This window comes from Bubalus bubalis, chromosome 20 (genome assembly GCF_019923935.1).
Source record: "Bubalus bubalis isolate 160015118507 breed Murrah chromosome 20, NDDB_SH_1, whole genome shotgun sequence".
NCBI classification, from domain to species: Eukaryota; Metazoa; Chordata; class Mammalia; order Artiodactyla; family Bovidae; genus Bubalus; species Bubalus bubalis.
In genome coordinates, this window is record NC_059176.1 from 1,274,552 (window position 1) to 1,284,480 (window position 9,929).

The 9,929-nt window shown below is 57.6% G+C and overlaps 1 long non-coding RNA gene and 1 other non-coding gene across 2 annotated transcripts; one reads left to right on the forward strand and one right to left on the reverse strand.

The window, feature by feature from the left end:
- Window positions 1-781: 781 nt before the first annotated feature.
- Window positions 782-4,020, forward strand: LOC123330838. The gene is made up of 3 exons (XR_006547037.1): window positions 782-1,023; window positions 2,885-3,153; window positions 3,867-4,020. It is a non-coding gene; the product is annotated as an uncharacterized LOC123330838 (long non-coding RNA).
- Window positions 4,021-4,209: 189 nt separating this feature from the next.
- On the reverse strand, window positions 4,210-4,281 carry TRNAC-ACA. The gene has a single exon. It is a non-coding gene; the product is annotated as a tRNA-Cys (tRNA).
- Between the last annotated feature and the right edge of the window lie 5,648 nt (window positions 4,282-9,929).

The window sequence follows — 9,929 nt, forward strand, 5'->3', positions numbered from 1 at the left end:
CCTCTACCATTGGGCCTTTCTGGTGACCAACTCCATCCTGAGGCCATCCAGGGGCCCCAACCCAAACCACTCATTAGCATAAATCCAGGTGTTATCAAAAAAGGCCTCCTTATGAAGAAGAAAAGACATTCCCTATCATTCAGAAAATTCCAAGGATTTTAGGAGCTCTGTGTCAGGGATGGGGACAAAAACCAAATTCATTTTTTATTACATCATGGGGAGGAAGGGCGAAGCAGAACACCCAAGGGTAAGGCCTCCAACCTTGCTAAAACTATCCCCTAGGGGATTGAAATTAACGTCATCATGAAAGACTCGAAAACACAGAGGTGATGATTCTCTGGACTCAGCCCTGCCGACACCTTGATATCAGACTTCTGCCCTCCAGAACCGAGAGAGAATAAACGCTGTCCCTGAGTCTGTGGTGATCGGCTAAAGCAGGGACAGGAAACTAACACGCTCCCTTGTCCTGTGAGTTCATTTTGCCTGTGTCTCCACAGCTAGGTGTGAAGACCAATGGGAGGTTGTGATGAGTTTAATCAGATTGTGATAAGACATCTACAGCTTTCCTGGGTGCTGTGCGCTTGTGGCTCAAACCACCACGTCCTCTGCGCTCAGTGTGCGGCTAGTCGTCCGCCTGGTGTTTCGTTTCCCCCTCAATTCTGACTAATCTGAAAAATCAGAACCTTCTGCTTTCCCTTGGCAGGGCTATCAGTACACCCTGCCTCTGCCACAGCCTGGCTCCCGGGGAACGCGGTCACTTGACAGCCGGCAGCTGATCACTGCTCTGCGCCCCGGCATTGACTGTATCATGCTTATCAGACCCAGTTATTGGGAAGTGGTAAGGGCGCCAGATGCCACGGAGAGACATGCGTCAGAGGGTGGGAGGTGAGCCTCATGCAAGTTCAGGTGGTGATACTTCCAGGGCCCCGTGATCCGGACCGTGGCGGCCAGCCCTCGCCCCAGCGTGAAAAACGAGTTGCTGTAACTTGTGCTGCCCGCTCGAAAAATGGGGTGCCGTGCTTGGTGAGTCATTTTGGAACTTTTTTTCCGGCCATGCCCGGTGGCATGCAGGACCTCAGTTTCCCAAGCTGTGCCCCCTGCCGTGGAAGTGTGGAGCCCTCCTAGACTGCCGGGTAATTCCCATGGTGGGCCATCTTGGATTTTGGAGGCAACACGTACTATCTGACCACGTTTCCCAACACATTTACTGAGTGGCACGAGGGCTTCCAGGCTCAAGTGAGGCCGGATTAAGAGGAGTAAGAGCTGTTGCTTGGGGCCAGGCGGGGGCCAGGCCACCCTGCCATTTAGGACCCACGACCCATTGGGGCTGGTGCTGCTGAGATGCTGGAGAAGAAGGGGTTCTAGGGGGAGCCTCCGGCAGCCCTAACAGGGGAACTGCTGGACCCCGAGGTGGCGGGTATGACATCGTGGCCTTGGTAGCGACAGGCAGCTCCTGGCTGAGCTGCTGGCCCCAGGAGATGAGACCACGGGTTGGGAGGTGACCCTGAGCCACCCTGGTGCCCTACTGATCCTCCATCCACACAAACAGAGAGTTAAACCCGCCCCGTGTACCTCTGTCTCTGACTGAGGACAGCAGACATGAGGCCGGGCCCCGCCGGGTCCAGGGGCCTTGAATGTCTGCCGGGCGCGGAGACCCTGCTGCAGCTGCTCCATCCAGGTGTGGGTAAGCCTCACGTGGTGACCTTGGATGGGTGAACAGAGGAGAATGGGCCGAGCTGGGACAGGGTGTCAGTGGGCAGCTGGCCCCACGGTGCACAGCCCTGCTTGGGGAGGCCCCGGAGGACCACGGCCAAGCCACCTTCGGAGTGGTCACAAGGACCGCCTGGAGTGTGACCGCCTGGTTCACGAGGTGTGGCCCCCAGTGGGAGTGGGGGTGGCCCACAGGGCGGCGGCTGGGGCATGGACAGCTGGGCAGGGCTCTTCTAAGGAGGCTTTCGAAATGGGCAGAGCGTGACGACACCTGTGTCCCGCGGAGATGTTCCCAGAAGCCTCTGCTGCCCAGGGGATGCTTTAAAATCAGGTGGACAGGAAGGCCCCGTCCGCAGGGTCCAACACGCCTCACCAGGACCCCGCGGCCCTCGCCCAGGGTGCTCCCAGCAGCAGGCACAGCGACCGCAGGCTCCGCACTGGGCCATCCCCCTAGACCCCTCCAGCCACCGCACTGCTGGGCGCCCGTCTCACCAGCAGGGCACCCCTCACCCTGCCCTGCCCCCCGCCCCCGCCCGCACCTCTGTGAACAGGCCCCTCATGCTGCCTCTGTGTCTGAATCCACAGGGTAAGCTGTTTTCTGCAGCACCCCCTCTCCCCGGCTCTCCCATGGACCGAGCCCGTCTCTCATCCGTGGGTGCCTGCTGCTCTAAGAGGCCTCTAGCCCTTGGAAATACCAGGAGGGTGGGCACTGTATCCCGTGTGCGGCCACCTTCAGGGAGGATAAACGCACCCCCTGTGGATGGAGCTCTAGAATGATGAGGCGGGGAGGAGGGGGTGGTCCAGGAGGGGGCACTCCCTCGGCCTGAGCATTGGCGGCTCTCCCCACCCATCCTCTCTGGGCTGGGGCAGGACAGGCCGGATGGTGGGGCGTTGCGGGAGGCTGGCGGCCCTGGCTGGCAAAGCCCTCAACAGAATTTGCTTTGGAAGCACAAGGAGGGGCGTCTGGGCCCCTGCTGCAGCTCTCTCTGGGGGGGGCCTCGCCACTGAGCAGACCCCCCAACTCATGTCTGGTACGTGTCCATCTGCCCGCTCTTCCCTCACCCTGACACTCACAGTTGTTTGAGGGATGGGCTGTTGTACACGTGTTCTGAGGCTGCTGCAGCAAAGATCTGCAGACCGGGGGTCCTAAAACCACACGAACTTATTCTCTCAGGCTCCGGAGGCCAGAAGTCCAGCATCCAGGCGTGGACACACCGTGCTCCCTCTGGAGGTCTTGGGGAGGGGCCTCCAGCTTCCGGATGCCGTCAGTCTGGCCTTCCAGGGCTCGAAGCCGCAGCCCCTCGAAGTCTGTCCCTGCAGTCACGCGGCCTTCTCCCCTGGGGGTCTGTCTCCACGCTTCCCTCTTATGAGAACACCAGCGTCCTGGACCGAGGCCCAACCCAAGGACCTCTTGGTGACTTGATGACATGGTCCCAATCGCAGGTATGGGATGAGGACACAGCATCTGGGGAGACACATCCGGCCCCTAACGGCTGTGGATGAAGGGATCCACTCTAGCCTGTTCACGCATGTGTGGATTTATAAGGAGCTGTGAGAGGGCTCACGGATCTGGCTCCGCTTCTAGGAACAGTGCCCAGAATCCCTGCCAGGACTGGTCTGGCTATGGGCTCTGCTACCCCCACCACGCCCGAGCTGTTGTGGCAGCAGGAGGTGGACACCACCCCCAGCCCCAGAAACAAGCTGCCTCTGCCAGGACCAGTCCAGCAAAACCGCTGCCCCAGCAGCCCACTGGGGTCCTGGCGCCGCTGCCCCCTCCTGGGTCAAGTTGGACATCTGCCCCTAGTGGGGAGGGGAGGCTGGGCAATGCAATCCTTCTGGATTCCAAGCCGGAGGGACAGGATTCACAATGTGGGAACCACCCAACTGCAGAGATGATAGTCAAAAGATGCTGGGAGGCCACAATGCCTGGCGTCCGCTGCAGTCACACCCCCACCCTCCTCTCCCTTTCTGTCTTCTGCTATAGACAATGGCAACACTTCGTGCCCACTCCCCCAGCTCTGCTGTAGTAGGTCACGTGGGACATGGTTCTGACAACTGAGATGTCACTGAAGACTACTGGGGAGCTTCTGGGGAGTTCATTTCTGTGATAAAAGAGGTAGACATCCCTTTCACTATCCTTTCCCCTCTTTGTCTAGCCTGGAACATGGATGTGATGTCTGGAGCTGTGGCAACCCTCTGTGAGCATGAGGGAAGCCAAACATGATTGCAGAGATGCTGGTCTGACATGACTGGGCTGCTGAGCAGACTTGCCTGCCTCCAGGACTCTTGTTATGGGAGAAAAATAAACCCCTGTTGGTCCAAACCACTGCACTTTTCATAATTACTGCTACTTGAAACCAAGTGAAAGAGAAGTGAAGTCGCTCAGTCGTGTCCGACTTATTGTGACCCCATGGACTGTAGCCTACCAGGCTCCTCCGTCCATGGGATTTTCCAGGTAAGAGTACTGGAGTAGGTTGCCATTTCCTTCTCCAGGGGATCTTCCCCACCCAGGGATCGAACCCAGGTCTCCTGCATTGTAGGCAGACGCTTTACCGTCTGAGCCACCAGGGAACTTGAAACCAAGAGTGCTTCTAACGGATACACCAGCCATACATTCATCCAACTGTCCATTCATGTATCTGTGAAAATCAGTAAAGCAAAGCTCACTCAAATGGAACTAAGAGGCCAGAAGGAGGCGCTCTCACACACGTACCGCTCAGTACAGGTACCACAGCAACACAATTCAGACAGGAAGACGGGTCCCTACATCCCCAGCAGGAAGTGACATTGTTTTATTATCAGGAGGAGGAAGAAAGATTTTTTCCTTGCCTGGCAACAGCTCACTCAATAAGAGACAGTCACAATTTGGCCAATGAAAACCCACTATAGTCTGATCTCCTAGTTTCATCAACAGACTTTGTGTTTATAACAGCCCCTCCCAACTTCCTTTCTCCTCTATAAAAGAGTTTCCTCTCTTTGGCTTTGCCACAATTTCATATGGTTTGCCATAGTTGCAAGTCTAGAATTTCAATCCTTTACGGCTCCAGAATAAACTTGCTTTGCTGGTAAAAATAACTATTTCATTATTTTTGGTTAACAGGTCCAACTGTCCATCCATCTCCCTAGTGTCAACTACAAACGGGCACTTGCCAAGAGCATTTGCCAGTGACTTAACAACAAGGGCATTTGCCATCTGAAAATGGCAGCCCACTCCAGTACTCTCGCCTGGAAAATCCCATGGATGGAGGAGCCTGGTAGGCTACAGTCCATGGAGTCACAGAGTCGGACACGACTGAACGACTTCAGTTTCTGTGGAGATTGAACCCTGTGTGGCTGCACATCCCCACCCCCTCGAGGAGAATTCAGGGTGGAGAGAGGCACTCTGTACTCCAGGGAAACTGGTGGAACAGGTCTTTAGATAGTTAGATATTTTCAGTAACTGATTCCATGATCCCAATCCTTGCACTTCTTCTTATCTAGAAAATCACTAAATCCCTTCATGGTGACATCAGCTCCTCGTGACTAGCAGAAAACCTTTGTAAAGTAAGCACTTGATTGCGCTGAACTCCCCCTTTGCTGAAGTCTTATACACTGACCTTCCTCCCACTGCCTCTTTGGAGCAGTCTCTCAGAGCTATCTCCCAGAGAGGTGCTGTCTCCTGGACTGCAGTCTGCATTTTGCCCCCCAAAAAAACTTAACTCGCAACTCTCACCTTGTGTGTCTTTCTGGTCAACACTGACTTTTACAGGGAAAGTGTGCACGGATTTACAGTGGTTTTAAGGAAATGAGGGACATTTTAAGTTTACTTGGAGACTTGGAATAAAGCAGAGAGGAGGCACGGAAACCAATTGGAAGACAGAAGTGGGGATGGAAATGGAGTTATTCCAGTCCTCTGTAGCAAGTTGTTTACTGTTAGAAGAAGGATTAGGGAAATGCAAAGTTTTGAAGGCTTCCTAGATTTATACAAAACCAAGCTGTCCAGTGGGGATACCACTTACACTATAGTCCTCTAAAGTAGTGGAGCTTTTTCTCCTAGAATTCACTTATCTCAGGCTTTGGAGATGGGTCAGAATTCCCCTCCATCCCCCTGCTGCCTCCAACGTTCCTCTGTGCCCTGGAGAGACACCCACCCATGGAGCTCCCTGCTGTCTGGCCCCATCACCCTCTTCTACCCAACCTCCTTGGTGAGCTCAGGGGTGAGCCTGGTTTCAGACAAAACCAAGATGTCTCCCCAAAGCCCAGTCCAGTCAGGCAGTGGAAGGGTTTCTAATTAGAGAGACTTGAACCTGGAAGACACACTGACTGCCTTGCTGAGGGTCAGTTCCGAGCCGCCCTGGCCTTGTGCCCCAGGGCTGAGCAAGGACCATCAGGACTGAAACTGTTTACCTTAGGCGGACTCAAACCCAGCCAAAACCCAGTCCGGGACTCTAACCCACCGACTCAATGGACATGAGTTTGAGCAGGCTCTGGGAGATGGTGAAAGACAGGGAAGCCTGGCGTGCTGCAGTCTGTGGGGTCGCAAAGAATCGGACATGACTAAACAACAGCAACCCACGTGGCTGGGACTCAAACCCAGCCAAAACCCACAGTGTCTGGTTTTGAGACCTAATGAACCTCAGGTGTTTGATGTTTCCTCACAGAAAGAATTCAGTGTGAGACAAAGTGATAAGAAGTGGATTTCTTCAGTGAGAAACACACTCCGCAGAATGTGGGCCATCGTAGAAGGCGAGTCTAGCAGCCACCAAGTGTGGCCTGGTTAGCTTTTACGCACTGGGTAGTTTCACAGGTTAATGAGTGCGAGGATTATTCCAACTACTTTGGGGAAGGGGTGGAGATTTCCAGGAGTTGGGCCACCAACTGCTTTTTGGTCTTCTGATGGTACCTTGGAAAAGGATCTTCCCTGTAGCTCAGACAGTAAAGATTCTGCTCGCCATGCAGGAGACCTGGGTTTGATCCCTGAGTCAGGAAGCTCCCCTGGAGAGGGGAATGGCAACCCACTCCAGCATCGTTGCCTGAAGAATCCCACGGACAGAGGATCCTGGCTGACTGCAGTTCATGGGGCCTCCACGAGTCAGACGCGGCCGAGGGACTAGCACTCCTCTGGGACTGTCACGGCGCCTCTGGGGGTGTCAGCTGTACGTGCTCAGTCGCGTCCGACTCTCTGCAACCCATGGACTGAAGCCCGCCAGGCTCCTCTGTTCATGGGATTCTCCAGGCCAGAATACTGGAGTGGGTTGCCATTCCGTCCTCCAGAGGATCTTCCCGACTCAGGGATCAAACCCAGGCCTCCCACATTGCAGGCAGATTCTTTACCCTCTGAGCCACCAGGGAAGCCTGGTGTGTCATTTAGCGTGCTGACTGAGGATAAATGTCCAGTCAAAGTTGACTCGTCTGCCATCGTGGACCCGTTTGACTCTAACAGGTTTATGCTGTACCCTTGGGCTGCATCAGTCTTTCAGGGCTTGTGGCCTCCTGTTTCGGGGACCCTATGGCCGCTCCTTATTGGCAGGGTTGGAGCTGCGCAGGAGAAGCAGGAGGGCCCCACAGGGAGTGTGAAACCTGAAGAAAGCAGGCTGGGCGCCCTCCGTGGGCAGGCTTCCCCGTTTCCTTCAGTCACCCGGGACCCGGGCGCTGCCCTGCCCCTCTCGGCCTCGCGTCTCTGCCTGCTTTCCCGCAGGGTGGCCGCGGCGCGCCGGCCGAGGTCATCTCCCACGTCTCCTCGGTCTCGCCTCCAACGTGAAGCGATCCCGCAGGCACTGATGGGCACGGGGGGCAAGGCCGGCCGCCGCCCAGCCCGCAGGCGCCGCACTCCAGCGAACCGCCGAGCCTTCGCTCCCGCAGCCACGCACACCGAGCGTGCAGGACGTGCTGGGCACGGCGGGGACCCCGCGCGCAGGCCACACACCGCGGCGCCGGGCAGTGTCCGCCTGCAACGCGTCACCCGGCGCCCAGCGAGCGAGGCCGGAACCCGAAGCCACGCGGCTCGCGTTTCCGGGGGACGGGGGGAGGCGACTTCCCGGAGCGACCGGCGCGTAGTCCCACGTGACGTGCGAGCGCGCGCGGGGCGGGGCGGGGGCGCGCATGCGCGACCCGCGCCCGGCGCTTCCGGCGGAGCTGCGGGAGGGAGCTGAGGGCAGTGGGTTCGCGGTGGCCGCCGGGCCCACTTCCCGCGCCGGCTGCGCCGCGCTGTCCTTTTGGGCGAGCGGCCGCCCGGCTTTCGGCTTCTGTCGCCGCCCGTCTGGCTGCAGAGCCTCCTGGGGAGGGGGCGCGAGAAGTCGTCTCCTGTCAGCCTCCGCGGGCGGCACGGGAGGACGGGCAGGGCGTTGGTCACAGCGGCCCGGGCCCGGCGCCCGCCCCGTGAGCAGCTGCAGCGACCACCTTCCCGCCGGGGACAGCCCCTGCCGGCGCGCCTGGGCCCTGGGCTGGGCCGTGGCGCCGGGCCTCAGAGGGGAAGGGCTCGGACCATGCTGGGAGATGAGACCCGGGGTGGCGGGGATGGGCGAGGGCGCCCCGCCGGGCGTTCTGAGCCGCGGGGTCACAGTGCGGAGCAGGCTTACGCTCGGACCAGGGCCCCGGCTCTGGAGGTGGACGGAGCCCCGGTGTGCTCTGCACGCAGCTCCAGAGCCCGCTGTGGGCCGCGGGGGGAGGCAGAGAAAGGACCCAGGCGTGACTTCCAGGCGGCCGGCTTGGTCAGCAGGCTCCCCGAAGCTCTCGGGTAGTGGGGCGGGCGGGGCAGGAGCCCGGGTTTCACTCTGTGTTCCTGGAAGGCACTCAGGAGATGTGTGGGTGTCACCTGTGTGACCGGAAGGGAGCTGGCGACAGGCCGCGTCGCGTTAGGAGGCCCCAGCAAGACTCTCCACCTCGGGGGCAAAGAGGAAAGGCCCTAGGGAGGTGGCGCTGGGACGTGGGGGCCGAGGACAGGGGCGGAGAAAAGCCAGTGAGGTAGAAAGAAAACTAGGAGATGCTGAGGAGCAGGCTTTCAGAGGGTGGTCAGCTGAGAAGTCAGAGCAGGGCGACAGGGCTTGGCGACCTGCGATGTTGGTGGCCTGTTGGGAGAGAAACTTATTGGAGAGGATTGCAGAAGAAAGAACTCTGCCCCTTGAACTAGAGGAGCTGATGCTCGAGTTGGCATGTAGATGGACAAGCTAAAGAACCCCCCGCCAAAGGAACCCAGAAAAAAAGAAACGGGAGCAGCTCTCCCCGCCAGAGATCAAAACACGTCTCAAGGCCTACTGAGTCCAGCGCAGAACTGGGCGGCAGGGACTTGGGGGAGCGGTGGAAGGGGACAGGCCTGGACGCACGTGGGGCTTTGGGGGCCACTCTCCAGTCAGCGAAGGTGCAGGTGGACACTTGAATAGTGTTGCTCATCCGAATAATGAGAATGTCAGGTCCTCAGTGTGACCACGTACCAGTTGAAACGAAAGCATCAAACAAAGAGACGAAAGAAGTGAAACTAAGTGCGCTAGAAAGAACCGGGTGAACTGTCCGCTGGAGTGCAGATACCCCTGGGGGCGTGGCCGGGGGTGGGAGTGAGCGCCCGAAGGAGGGGACCGTGCCCTGCAACAGGAGAAACGTAACAGACGAGGGGGAACCTCCTGTAAGTCCCAGAGGCTGCCGCCATGCCGGGCTGCCAAGGTGGAGGGGAAGCAGGTGCAGGGCGAGGGGAGGGGCCGCCCCCAGGAGGCATTTTGACCCCTGACTGGATCCCGGGCGCTTTCCCCCACTGCGGATGTACACCAAATACCTCCTGTGCAGAAGGACGCAAGGTCAAGGTTAACTAGCCAGGGCGCTGCTTATAACAGCAGAAGTGGTAACCAGCCAGGTGTCTAGGGGACCAAATACTTGTCAGGACAGTCACACCAGGGAACACTGCAGCCCTCAACAACGGGGTCAGGAAATCTTCTATGTGCTGACGGGAGAGGGTCTCCACGGTCCGTTTTTTTAAGTGAAAAAAAAGCAACATGCAGAACATCGTGTATGGTATGCCACATTTTGGGGTGACGATGGGGGAGAGAATATTTGCCTGTATTTATAAAAGGACACATTAGAGAATACACTAGAAGTGAATCATGGCGGAGGTAAAGACAGGGTGTGGATGTGAGGGTTGTACCATAAAGAAAGCTGAGCATCAAGTAAGGAGATCAAACCAGTCAATCCTAAAGGAAATCAGTCCTGAATATTCATTGGAAGGACTGATGCTGAAGCTGAAGCTCCAATAC